We start from the raw sequence: 14,395 nt of genomic DNA, 5'->3' as shown, positions 1-14,395 counted from the left end.
CAACAATTCCAATTTAATAATCCTATCAGCCTATCTTTATACCTTTTGGGACAATTGCTAGTATATTTATGTAACCTTAGATATAGACGAGATTGCAGTCTGCAAAAATATTTTTATATGACTTTAGTCAGATATATAAAAATTAAATAATATTTTCATGTGACTTTAAAGCACTATCTCAAAATTAAATTAAATAGCATTTTATAAAAAATCTCAAAATTAAATTAAATAGCATTTTATAAAAAATAAATAATATTTTATGTGACTTTAAAGCACTATCTCAAAATTAAATTAAATAATATTTTTATTTGACTTCAAAATATAGACGGGATTGCAGATTCTCTAATAAATCTGCAGGTAGGGACCTGCTGTCTTTGCAGGCCGTCTGGTTTAAATTAAAAACGCCTAATGATTTCTATATCTAACCATTGACGTTATTTAGTAACCCTTACATTACACAGGCGGAATGCAATCCTTAAACCAAGAAGTGTTGCTGAGTCGTAATACCATGCCAAAGAGTTTATTGAGTTTTGCTATGCGGATATTCATATTTTGCATAGTTTTCTTTGGTACATTCACGTCTGTGTCTTCTGAGACGGGTTGTTTGGATAAAGAAAAGAAATATCTCTTGACCTTTAAATGTGGTTTGCATGATCCCGCCGGGCGTTTGGCTTCTTGGAATGTTTCATCAAGTTGTTGTGAATGGGAACACGTCTCTTGCGACACACGGACCGGCCATGTTGTTACGTTGGATTTGTGTAATTGTAGTTTGAGTGGTGCCTTCAGCCCTGCTGCCCTGTTTGACTTGACGGCTTTGGAGAATTTCGATATTAGTTTCAATAATTTTACTGGTTCCTGCAGAGATGGGTCTTTTGAAAAACTTGAAATACCTCAGCCTGTCCATGGCAGAATTTGCAGGTGTCATTCCATGGCAGCTCGGAAATCTGTCTAGCTTGACAGTACTCGATCTGTCCTCCTTGGAGCCTTCGGTGTTGACAAGTCCTGACCTTTCGTGGCTTGCAAATCTCACGGCCTTGACAAATCTTTCTCTCAATGGAGTCGATCTCTCCGCAACGTCGGCCTCATGGGGACAATCAGTAAGTCATCTTTCTCACCTCAGAAATCTTTCGATGACAAATTGCGGACTGACGGGTTCCATTCCCCCTTCCCTGCATAAACTTGCCTCCCTACAAATGCTCCATCTTGATCACAACACATTTGACACTGAATTTCCCAGTTGGTTAGGGAATATGTCTAATTTGGTCTCTCTGCAGTTGAACAGTGCAAATCTCAGTGGATCTCTCCCGTTTGAGCCTCTCTCTCGGCTTCCTAACCTGCAAAGGATTTATTTGGGAGATAACAAAATATCCGCCAACGTTTCTCAGGTTTTTCAGGGCCAATGGAAGAGCCTGACCATTTTCCGGATGCAAAATAATAGTTTATACGGCTCGTTACCATATTCTATAGGAAATCTATCGTGTCTGGCTGTGCTAGAACTGCGGCACAACAAGTTGAAGGGAAGCATTCCAGAGTCACTTGGACTCCTCCGCTCGCTTGCTGTGCTAGACCTGGGCTACAACCTTTTGACGGGGCCCATCCCTTCATCCCTAGGATCCTTGTCTAAACTGACCAATATCACTCTTTCTTACAACGCTTTGGGCGGAGAAATTTCGGAGTCACACTTCAGCGGCCTCAGCAGTCTGAAATATATTGACCTCTCCAATAACAAATTAGCCTTCAATATCACTTCCATGTGGACTCCGCCATTTTCTTTAAATGTGTTGAAATTATCTGTTTGTAAAATAGAGCGGATGTTTCCTGTTTTTCTGAAGACTCAACGTTCTATTACTGTGCTGGTTCTTGCCGGTAATACAATCAAGGGAGAAATTCCTTCATGGCTGTGGAATCTTCCAAAGCTTGAGACGTTGATCCTCTCGCACAATCAGTTGGAGGGGCCAATACCACCTCAACTGTATAACTCGTCCACTTCTTTGAAGCAAGTGGAGTTACGAGCGAATCAGTTCCATGGCAGTCTTCCCCATCCAGCAAGATCTACCGCAGGCTTCCCTATGGAACTTGATCTGTCAACTAATAATATTGCAGGTCCAATCCCATCAAAAATGTGCACGATGTTGAAGTCCTCTACTTTCTTGTTCTTAGCATCGAATCAGCTGGAAGGCCATATTCCTCCTTGCATCTGTGAGCAAACAGAGTATCTAGAAGCTCTGGATCTTTCAGACAATAAGCTCTCTGGCCAACTGCCTTCATATTTAGGTAATTGTTCTTCTCTCAAAGTATTGAATCTAGCAAATAACAGTTTTCCAGGGCATATACCGGTGGAACTGGGAAAGCTGAACAGTCTTCAAGTATTGCACATCAATAGCAACATGTTGAGTGGAAAGATTCCCATGTCTCTGCAAAATTGCAGAAACTTAGAAATTTTGGATCTAAGTAGAAATAATCTATCAGGGAAACTGCCTGAATGGATTGGGTATCTTTCGAAGCTCCGCATACTTGTTCTCAGATCAAATAATTTTGAAGGTGAGATCCCGATCCAGATTCGCTACCTTCAGAAACTCCAAATTCTTGATCTGGCAATGAACCATCTGTCAGGCTCAATACCCCGCCAGCTTTCAAAACTTATCGATAATGGCGGATGAAGATTTCACAAGGTCAATCTCCAAGTCCACCGACCTTAGATATGGAATGTACAAGACGGATGAAGTTAATTTGATGGACAAGGGTCAGGAAATGGCCTATATTTTCAAAGACCTCTGGACTGATACTTCTATGGACCTCTCAGGAAACAACCTTACGGGTGACATACCTCAAGATATTGGATCTCTGAAGGGCCTGCGGACGTTGAATGTATCACATAATCATTTAACCGGACAGATTCCCCAAGAATTTGGTAACATGGTCGATGTAGAAACTTTAGATATGTCATGCAATCAGTTAGAAGGCAAAATACCTATAGCACTTCTAGATCTGAACTCATTGGGCTGGTTAAACCTCTCGAATAACAATTTATCAGGGAGGATTCCAAATGGGTCGCATTTCGACACATTTGGGCCAACTTCATTCTCAGGTAATCCACAGCTGTGTGGGCTTCCACTTGCAAGAAATTGCAGTGAACACATTCCAAAGGAGAACGGTGACAATAGTGACAAGTCTGTGCATTGGTGGGAATCGTGGGTAGTTGGGATGGGATTTGGATGGATAACAGGATTTGGAAGTGTGATTGGAGCATTGGCTCTCAGCAGGCGGCTGGGGAGGAAATACTTTCAGTTTGCCGATAGCTTCATGGCATGTTTAGAATAAAAGTGTGGGGTATTTTTGCAAGGTAAAAGGCACACTTTCCAAATTTAGTGAATGTACAATGTTCCATTTCCACCAAATCGTTGTATAAATAGTTTGCGCAAAACTTCACATGGTGCATCTATCGGGTGTCAGACTATTTTATGTAGTTTCTGTGGTGTAAGAAATCACATGCTCCATCCAATGGGCCTCAGATTATATTTTCTTTTAAGCAAATTAACGACTCCAGAAGCAGAGCAGCAAGTCCCTGCCTTCAGGAGACTGCAGGCAGGATACCTTGAGTGTTTGCCTGGTTCATTTAGGAGCTACTATTTAACCTAAGAAATCAGACATTCGTGATTCGAGCTGAATCATTGCTTTACCAATGAGAATAGTTCGACAACAATAAAGAATAAAAATTATTTTTTGAAGTGTGTGGTATTAACTTATATGTTAAGCGAATCGTCCAGCCTTTTGTCATTAATATATATTCCAAGTATTAAGATCTTATTGCATCCCATTTTATATATATAGACAATATTAAAAGAATTACATAGTTTTGATTTTAATGATGAAAAGATGACGGAGCACTTATAAACCGGAATTTAGGCGTATCACGTCAATGGGAAACATTAAAGTATATATTAAGTATGAAGAAGAGATAATGGACAGTTTTAGTAGTTTAACTGTGTCCGTATATATATAAAACCTGTACTTATTAAAGCCGTAGTCTAACGAGAATGGTTTTTCGTCTGGAGAGTTATACAGATTTTGGGTATATTTTGAAAAATTTGGTGGGGATTTTTGTAAATTTAAGTAAAAGTTGTTAATTTCATAATTTAAGTGTTTTAGAAGTTTTTGATGGTGCTGAATTTATTTTTACCTTCAAAAACATGATTCAATCACTGCCTCTACAAGGTTTTTTGAAATTTTTTTCCTGGATTCCAGCCACTTTTGGCCGTTCCAGCAATTCTTCTGCCTCCTTAAAAGACTCCCTTATTAAAATTGGCAACCCAACAAATTTGTTTCATGGTAGTTTTTTTGCCAGAACTGGGTAAAAAAAATTCAAAAAATCAAAATGTTGGAGCATTTGAATCATTTTTTAGATAGTGGAAATGGATTCAAGAAGCCCTGGACAACCAAAATCCTGAAATTTGACAGCTATAACCCAAATTTTCAAAACTTTCTACCAAATTTTATCATAATCTTACCAAAATTTCCATTATTTTTAAACTAATTTATAAATTTTTAAACTACACCATTAAAATTTAAAATTTATAAATTTTTAGACTACGCCATTAAAATTTCTATACGCGCTTAGTTGAGTGTGTAGATTTCTATCTCTTTTACGTTACGTGGAAGTTAAAATCATATTCACTTTATTATTTGACTTTGTATAAAATCCCTACCTATATTCAGTTGAAGTGTGGATTTGATCTTTTACGTTAGGTGGAAGTTAAAATCATATTCACTTTATTATTTGACTTTATATAAATCCCTACATATATATTAATTTAAGTGACTGTTTCCAAACTTCAAAGCAACAAAAACCATTTATAATGTCGTCAAACACTCAGGTTTCATTCAAAATAATTGAAGCAAAGTTCAAGGCCCTCGTTTATCGTTACCAAGTTATCCTTGCTGCTCTCTTTCTTTTCTCTACATATTAATCCGTGTATTTCTTTTCCTTTCTTGTTTTCGCACTCGCAGCAGAGACACTGAATGGGTGGATGAGCTTGGCCTCCTACTAGTTCTACAATTTTAGAATCAATGGGTAAGTATTCTTCCCGTGGACCAGAATGATCATCTCTCTCGAATGGGTTTACTTTCATCCCCAACTATCGTTGTACACTGTTCACTTCTCCCAATTCCTGTCACCACATAATCCCATGGTTACTCCCATTCTTGTCACCGCATAATCTCATGGTTACTCTTAATTAGGAATTTGAGGAAGAGACATTATACAAATTACATAAAAAAAAATATTTGTATTATATTTCAAAATTAAAATACATCACACATATAGTGTTTATGAGATTTAACAGATTTTAAATTAAGAGATTATTGTTGAGAAAATATCTCAACAAGCTCCAATAAACGGCGAATCTAATTTGCCAATATACTATTGTAAGTGTTATTTCTAAGTTTTTCTCTTAACACTTACATTACAAAATTAGCATTACAAATATCAATACAAAAATCACAAATTAGAGTTCACATATAAGTCACATTTGTTTGATATGGTCTTCACTAGCACTTCGACCCACTCTGAAATCTCACACACCACAGTTTTTTCTCCACCACAATCTTTGAGCTTCCCAATTAAGTCATTTAAGGTACAACTATCTCTTACCATCTTTAATGTGCTTGGAAGATCAACAATATTGACATACTCGGCTAGGCATCCAAAAGAAAAGTTGTTAATTAACTGAACCACTCTATAGATCTACAACCATATGTGAGATATTAAAGTTGTTAAGTAATTGAACCACTCTATAGATCTACAACCATCTGTGAGATATTTCTTTTCGGCTATTCATTTGTTTCTAGGAAGGAAGTTTGAACACTGAGTGTATTCAAACATTGGTGATACAACTTGACCTATGTAACGCACAAGGATCTCGTCGAGTAGTCATTGTTCATGGCTTTCTAAATTCCAAGAACAACAAACCATAACAACATGTAAAAAAAATCAAAGTAATGATGTATTCAAGGTTTCCAAGTGTCAATAACCACTAATTTGAATTATATAACACTATTCAATAATTAGTTTTGCACTTTTTACCAATAAAATTGTTGGGTATTTTTACATGGAAAAAATACCAAAAACCAAGGTTCACTCACACAGAAGCAATGCTCTGTTTTACCTCCACAGGATCCTTTTGTGCACAGAGGAGCTTAAAAAAAATTTCACAGAGAAACAGAGTAATTCACCACCATAAAAAAATTTCTGAGAATTTACTGAACTGGGTTTACTGCTGTAAATTCCCTTTTACATTCACTGCTGTAACAAAAACTTTACTGCTGTAATTTAAAAATTTACATATGTTTACTGCTGTAAAAGAAATTTACACAGGCTTACAAAAATCGCTTTACCATTTCCTTTATGCACTGCTGTGCAAAACCACACATGGTTTTTGCTATTCCTCTGTTTTACAATGCCTCACAAAACATTACCACCTGTTCCTTATAGTTTCTTCGCACTGCTGTGCAAACATTTATGGTTCTCATTCGCTGTTGCGAACACACATAGTATTTTTCCTCCTGTGTGCCATACATGATAAAAGGTCAACTCTTAAAAACATAGAGCACATTTTTTTTTTTTACGTGGCTCATATACATATGAAACTTTAATACAAAACATGCCTATTAAAAACATACAACGCACATAAAAAAACTTTACGTGCGTAAAAAAAACATAAAAAGTATACCATATGGGACATATGCCCATAACCAAAATTAAAAGAGCCACACCTAAATCTGCATATCAACATTAAATCTCATGTCCTTTCTTCCACGGCGGTCAACCCGAAAATCTTTCACTCCACGTAATAGCTTTAATTGACGCAGGCCCGTGTGCAGGTTTAATCAATCAACGGCGGAAAAAGGTGGAGCAGATCCAACGGCGGATAGCAATATCGGAAAGCCAACATATGCTGAACATTAACACCCGAGAAAATGACGTTGCGTTACGTCAGGGGTGAACCACGTGTCAGCTCTAAAATTTCTCGGGTTCGATCATCGAAAAATCCCTTCTGCCTGAAATCAACCCGAGAGCTTTCCGACGAGGTTTATTGACCGGTTTCTGGCAGCTGCGTTGAAATTAGATTTCAACACTCCCCTTTAATTTCAACAGCTGGGCATTCGGTCATACCCAAACACTTTCTCAAAAATTCAAAGCTCTTCTGATCCAGTGGCTTTGTCAAGATGTCTGCTACCTGTTCTTGAGTCCTGCAATGTTCTAGGACAATTTCTCCATTGTTCACCAATTCTCTGATGTAGTGAAACCTTGTATCAATGTGTTTCGTTCTCTTATGAAACACTGAATTCTTTGACAATGCAATAGCTGAGCTATTGTCACAAAAATCACTGTCGCTTTTGCCTGCTCTTGGCCTAAGCTTCTCAACATTCTTCTCATCCACACTGCTTGACATGCTGCTGCTGTAGCTGCCACATATTCAGCCTCTGCTGTAGACAATGCTACAATGGACTGCTTCTTAGAAGCCCATGAAATGGCTCCTGAACCCATATTAAAAACATAACCGGAAGTGCTCTTCCGATCATCTACACTTCCAGCCCAATCGCTATCTGTGTAACCAACCAAATCTGAATGTTCTGAGGCATGATATAGAATTCCAAACATTTTAGTGCCTTTGACATACCTTAAAATTCTCTTTGCTGCCTGCCAATGTGCCTCCTTTGGCCTCTCCATGAACCTGGAAATTAAACTAACAGCATACATTAAATCAGGCCTAGTTGCTGTTAAATACATAAGGCTGCCCACAATGCTTTTGTACAGGCTAGGATCAAAATCCTTGCTGCTGTCCTCTCTGCTGAGTTTTAATCCCATTACTGTGGGAGTGATGGCAGCCTTGCATTCTTGCATGTTAAATCTGCCCAAAACTTGATTTACATATCTTGCTTGAGATATAAAAATTCCTTTTTCATTTTGATCTACTTCTATGCCTAAGAAGTATCTCAACAAACCCATGTCAGTCATTTCAAATTCATCCTTCATGACTGATTTAAAATTCTCAATAAGATAAATATCATTTCCAGTGAAAATAACATCATCTACATACAAGACAACAATTAAAATTTTACCATCCTTTTCCTTGATGTAGACTGTGGGTTCTCCTTCACATTTGTCAAATTCATTATCCAAGAGATATGAATCTATCCGGCTGTACCATGCTCTTGGCGCTTGCTTCAGCCCATAAAGAGCTTTGTTCAATTTGCACACTTTGTGCTCTTCACCTTTCTTCTCATAGCTGAGAGGCTGTTCCACATAGACCTCTTCCATTAACACTCCATTTAGGAATGCTGATTTCACATCCATTTGGTAGACTTTCCATTTGTTTTGTGCTGCTATGGACAGCACTGCTCTCACTGTTTCCATTCTTGCAACCGGGGCGAAAGTCTCCTCATAATCTCTTCCATACTGCTGCTTGTACCCCTTGACAACCAGCCTTGCCTTGTGCCTTTCTATCTTGCCTTCAGCATTGCTCTTGGTCTTGTAGACCCATTTCACACCAATGACTTCTTTGCCTTTTGGTAACTCAACCAAATCCCATGTTTTGTTTCTCTCTATGGAATTCATCTCCTCATCCATAGCTTCTATCCATTTCTTATCTTTAATAGCTTTTTCAAAATGAATAGGATCATCAACATGACAATACAAGGCAAATAAGGAATTCATTCCTTCATCATAAATGTCACTTAGATTTCTAAATTTCTTACCTCTTTCACTTGGTGTGCAAGTGCTTGAAGATGCACTTGAATTTCCTCCTTGTGGTGTGCTTGGAGAAGCACTCTCATTGATCCTCAATGGTGTCCCTTGCTGTCCTTGTGTTGGCGCTGCTGTTTGGGGATGCATTTCAGCCACCTCCTCTTCATCTTCATCATGAGACAAACAGTTCTTGACATTCACTATTTTCTCTATGCTTCCATCCCAAGCTTCTTCCTCAATGAATTGAACATCCCTGCTTACAAAGAACTTCTTGGTAGATGGAATGTACAGCCTGTAGGCTTTGGATTCATCACTGTATCCAACAAGGATACACTTCTCCCCTCTGCTGTCCAACTTCCTCCTTAGCTGATCCGGAATGTGTGCATAGGCCACACATCCAAAAACTCTCATGTGGGTGACTCCTTGCTTTCTCCCACTCCATGCCTCTTCTGGCACTTTGTTCATTACTGCTTTTGTAGGACACCTGTTCAATATATAAACTGCACAATGTACAGCTTCAGCCCAATACTCATTTGGCAAATGCTTTGCCTTCAGCATGCTCCTCGCCATATCCATGATGGTCCTGTTCTTCCTTTCAGCAACTCCATTTTGCTGTGGGCTGTACCGAGTTGTAAACTGTTTATGAATTCCATTTTCTCTACAAAACTTTAGGAATTCATTTGAGATATGCTCACCTCCTCTATCAGTTCTCAATACTTTTATGTGCAGCCCGCTTTGGTTCTCCACAAGTGCTTTGAAATTTTGGAATTTCTCAAAGACTTCACTTTTGTTCTTGAGAAAATATATCCAAGTCTTTCTTGTAAAATCATCAATGAATGTCAAGAAATATAGGCTGCCAGCTAATGATGGAGCTTGCATTGGTCCACACAAATCTGAGTGGATAATCTCTAAGGGTGTCTTTGCCCTTATGCTCTTCCCTGATGGAAAACTTTCTCTATGTTGTTTTTCCAAAATGCAGCCTTCACATAGGCTGTCCGGTTTCTCTATCAATGGTAATCCCTTTACCATTCCTTTTCTGCTCAATAAGTTTAGACCTCCAAAATTTAGATGCCCGAATCTCAAGTGCCATAACCAATTTTCATCCTTTGGCACGCTTTGGAAAGCCTCTTGGGTAACTGCTGCAATTTCCTTCTTGTTCTTCAAGTCTGCCCTGATCCGGAGAGGGAACATCCTGTTCCTTGTCATCTTCACTTCAGCAATGCATCTTTTGCTGGGTGGTATATCCATGATGGTGCACACATCATTTACAAAGTAAACATTGTAACCCTTTTGGATAAGCTGTCCAACACTCAAGAGGTTACATCTCATTCCGGGGACATAGTAGACATCTGCTATGGTTTTCCTTTCTCCTTGTTTTGTAAATATTTTTACCTCCCCTTTTCCCATAACAGAGACTCTGCTGTCAGTTCCTAGTGTGACCTCAGACTTCAAGTTTTGATTTGAGACTGAGAAGAGGGCAATGTTTCCTGTCATATGGTTGCTGCAACCTGAGTCTAAAAACCATATGTCTTCACTATGTGTTTCAGCCATGTTACAAGCTAACAGGACATTATTTTGACTGCTGTTTTCTCTTGTAACATTTGCATTTTGTCTACTGTTCATATCATGCTGTTTCTTTCTACAATCACTTGCATAATGTCCATACTTTTTGCAATAATAGCATTGAACATTAGATTTATCATACCTTTGTCCTTGAGCATGATGTTGTCCTCCTTGTTGGCTGCTGCCTTGGCCTTGGTTCTGATTTTGATTGCTGCCTCTTCCTTGTGCATTTGATGGGCTGTTCCTTCCACCTCTGTTCTGGCTTCTGCCTCTTCCTCTTCTGTTTCCTCCGCCTTGACCTCTTCCTCTTCCAAAGGACATCTGGGTCTTGAAGGCTTGCTCAAGAGATGAGTTTTCATTCCTACTCAACCTTTGCTCATGAGTTATCAGTGATGCATGTAGCTCATCAACTGAATAGTTTGAGAGATCCTTTGTCTCTTCAATGGTGGTGACTATGGCATCGAACCTTGAGGGTAAGACCCTCAATATTTTCTCCACAATCCTTCTATCTTCAATGGTTTCTCCATGAGTTCTCATTTGTGTGATTACACCAATCACATGAGTGAAGAATGAGTCAATGTTATCTGACTCCTTCATGCACAGATTCTCAAAATCCTTTCTCAGCAATTGTAGTTTTGTTGTCTTCACTCTCTCCATGCCTTGATAGGCTGTCTTAAGGGTTTCCCATGATTCATTTGTTGTCTTAGCTGCTGCTAACCTTGGAAATATACTCTGGTCTACTGCTAGATACAACAACACACGGGCTTTTGAATCCTTCTTCCTATTGCTCTTCAACAGATCCTTCTCTCCCTGAGTTAATGCATTGAACTCAGTTTCATCTGCTGGTTCTTCAAAACCATCTTCAACTATTTCCCATAAGTCTTGGGAAGCAAGCAAGGCTTTCATAGTTATTGACCAGTAGTCATAGTTCTTCCCATTAAACTGTGGGAGCTGGGTATTAAACATACCCATACCAGTGCTTGTGCTAGCCATTCCTAGACTGTGTATGTTTAAAAAACAACTCACTGTTTCTTCAGCAACACAAAAAAAACTTTTGAAATACCTGAATCCTTTGATGTCTGAATCTTCTGTCTGCCTGAGAAGTTTTGCTGCAGCAACAACCTTCTCCCTTCAGCTTCTTTAAATTCTTTAAAGAGCGTGAACCTGCTCTGATACCACTGTTGGGTATTTTTACATGGAGAAAATACCAAAAACCAAGATTCAATCACACAGAGGCAATGCTCTGTTTTACCTCCACAGGATCCTTTTGTGCACAGAGGAGCTTAAAAAAAATTTCACAGAGAAACAGAGTAATTCACCACCATAAAAAAATTTCTGAGAATTTACTGAACTGGGTTTACTGCTGTAAATTCCCTTTTACATTCACTGCTGTAACAAAAACTTTACTGCTGTAATTTAAAAATTTACATATGTTTACTGCTCTAAAAGAAATTTACACAGGCTTACAAAATCGCTTCACCATTTCCTTTATGCACTGCTGTGCAAAACCACACATGGTTTTTGCTATTCCTCTGTTTTACAATGCCTCACAAAACATTACCACCTGTTCCTTATAGTTTCTTCGCACTACTGTGCAAATATTTCTGGTTCTCATTCGCTGCTGCGAACACACATAGTATTTTTCCTCCCGTGTGCCATACATGATAAAAGGTCAACTCTTAAAAACATAGAGCACATTTTTTTTACGTGGCTCATATACATATGAAACTTTAATACAAAACATGCCTATTAAAAACATACAACTAACACACATAAAAAAACTTTACGTGCCGTAAAAAAAACATAAAACGTATACCATATGGGACATATGCCCATAACCAAAATTAAAAGAGCCACACCTAAATCTGCATATCAACATTAAATCTCATGTCCTTTCTTCCACGGCGGTCAACCCGAAAATCTTTCACTCCACGTAATAGCTTTAATTGAACGGCGGATAGCAATATCGGAAAGCCAACATATGCTGAACATTAACACCCGAGAAAATGACGTTGCGTTACGTCAGGGGTGAACCACGTGTCAGCTCTAAAATTTCTCGGGTTCGATCATCGGAAAATCCCTTCTGCCTGAAATCAACTCGAGAGCTTTCCGGCGAGGTTTATTGACCGGTTTCTGGCAGCTGCGTTGAAATTAGATTTCAACAAAAATTAACAGAAAATAGAAAACATCAATGAAACCAAGTTAGTGCTAAGATACAATAAAGCACCAAACCAAACTAAGACAAAACTAGTAGCCATTCTTGAATATCAAAATGACCGGTGCCCTCTAATCGATCTCACTTATTTCAATCTGAGCCAAATAAGTGGCCTCCTCCCTTTATCGCTTTTTGGGACTACCAAATCTATTAGCCAGGTGGAAAACCAATTATTTTAAATTGTTCACCATCTAAATATTTGTGTAAATCCTCTACATCAATCTAGTAAACAATTAAACCCTAAAAGAGTGAGTTGAACGTATTTGAGTTTGTCCCTAGCGGTATGAACAAATCCCTTTCATAACATGTATTAACCAGACACCATGAAGCTATTGAAATCGGCCGATCGACTAGTCTGCTACAAGCAAGGCCGTTTCTTCGAAAGGCATTCAAAATTTTCACAGTCGCCACCCCTACACAAGTTATTTTGAGCACCCACACCTATATTCGGTTAGTATAACCTTCCGCACAACACCGATGAATGTCGAAAGGTTGCTTGTTGCTTTTGGGCACCTCTCGCAATTTTCTGTAGCGTATGGAACTAGTCCTACCCTGCACCAGATATGTAGATTGAAATTATATCAACCATTGAATCCACAATATGTCTACAAAATATTTTTCTAAAGGGATGTAATGCACCGAATGATGCCACTCTCACATTCCAACAATTCCACGACTTTGTAAAGGTTTCGCCAGGCTCCCAAGGCTTACAAAATCGATTGAAAAATGATTCCAAAGTCCTCAAACTCAGACTCACAAAACGAACAAGGCACACAACTCTCTCATTCAACAACATCCATATGATTTCATAATCCACGTCCATGTGATTGCAGACAACATACTATGGTGATAGAGAACCTCTGATACATAAGTTACATGACTCTGAACTTATACAAAACCTCCCTGATGTTGCTGAAGCTTCATAGACATACCAATTTTATTTTTGAGCCCATGACTTCCAACGATTTCTGACACTCGGCTCTGTTATGGCTCAAGCTTCGATCAGTAGCCTGCAGACAGAGAGAGTAGACTTTTGTATGATGGCTATTCGTTGCATACATATTGGCAAAACAAAGAACACACAAACACAGATCTACACACAAAAATATTCACAAGAACATTACATAGTTCACTCCCCTACCTTGTCCTACTTATTTAGTGAGAAGCCTTGGCAATCATGGTACTACATTTTCCTTGCCCTCCCTAGAGGGTAGAGCTGACTTTGATACCAAATTAAAAATTTGAGGAAGAAACATAGTATGCAAATTACACACAGAAAAATATTTTTATTATATTTCAAAAAAAAATGCATCATAGATATATTGTGCTTAGATCCCACAGATTCCAAACTAGGATATTATTGTTGAGAAAATCTCTCAAAAAACTCCAACAACCAACAATCTTACTCTACCAATATACTATTCTAAGCATTATTTCTAAGTCTCTTTTATCCACAATTAATTCTTTTTCACTGTCGTAATCCTCACTTATAACTTTCCCTAAGCTCAATTAAGCTAACCCAATGGGTAGGGGAACCCTTTACTTTTAAATTTTCTATATGTTATATTTTTATATTGATAGGCACGTGTGTTTTGGAACAGAGCCTTAAGAATTTTAGTTTATTTATCAATAATGATTTGGTAGATGGTAGGTATTTAACCTCAATGCAAAATATTTTAGAATATTCTTAATGTTATACACTTGTATGTTCAAAGTAGTTATGCCATTTTTTCTCTTTTAATTAAATTGATTGATAAAAAAATTGTCATATCAACAAGTGTCATGAAAAATGAGTTATGGTCTTTAGGCATGCGGTATTGATAAGCTATAGTATTGGCCCATGGTATTGTAACAAATCTATTTACAAAATA

At 38.1% G+C, this 14,395-nt stretch overlaps 1 pseudogene; it reads left to right on the top strand.

The window, feature by feature from the left end:
* Positions 1-860: 860 nt before the first annotated feature.
* LOC149166304 (uncharacterized) lies at positions 861-3,489 on the top strand (annotated as a pseudogene).
* Positions 3,490-14,395: the final 10,906 nt, after the last annotated feature.

The sequence above is a fragment of the Pinus tabuliformis genome, chromosome 5_1, assembly GCF_031772625.1.
Source record: "Pinus tabuliformis cultivar Carrire ecotype Pingquan chromosome 5_1, CPIR1, whole genome shotgun sequence".
In the NCBI taxonomy this organism is placed as follows: domain Eukaryota; kingdom Viridiplantae; phylum Streptophyta; class Pinopsida; order Pinales; family Pinaceae; genus Pinus; species Pinus tabuliformis.
The sequence above is the reverse complement of the archived record's forward strand: the minus strand, read 5'-3'. Positions and strand labels throughout refer to the sequence as shown.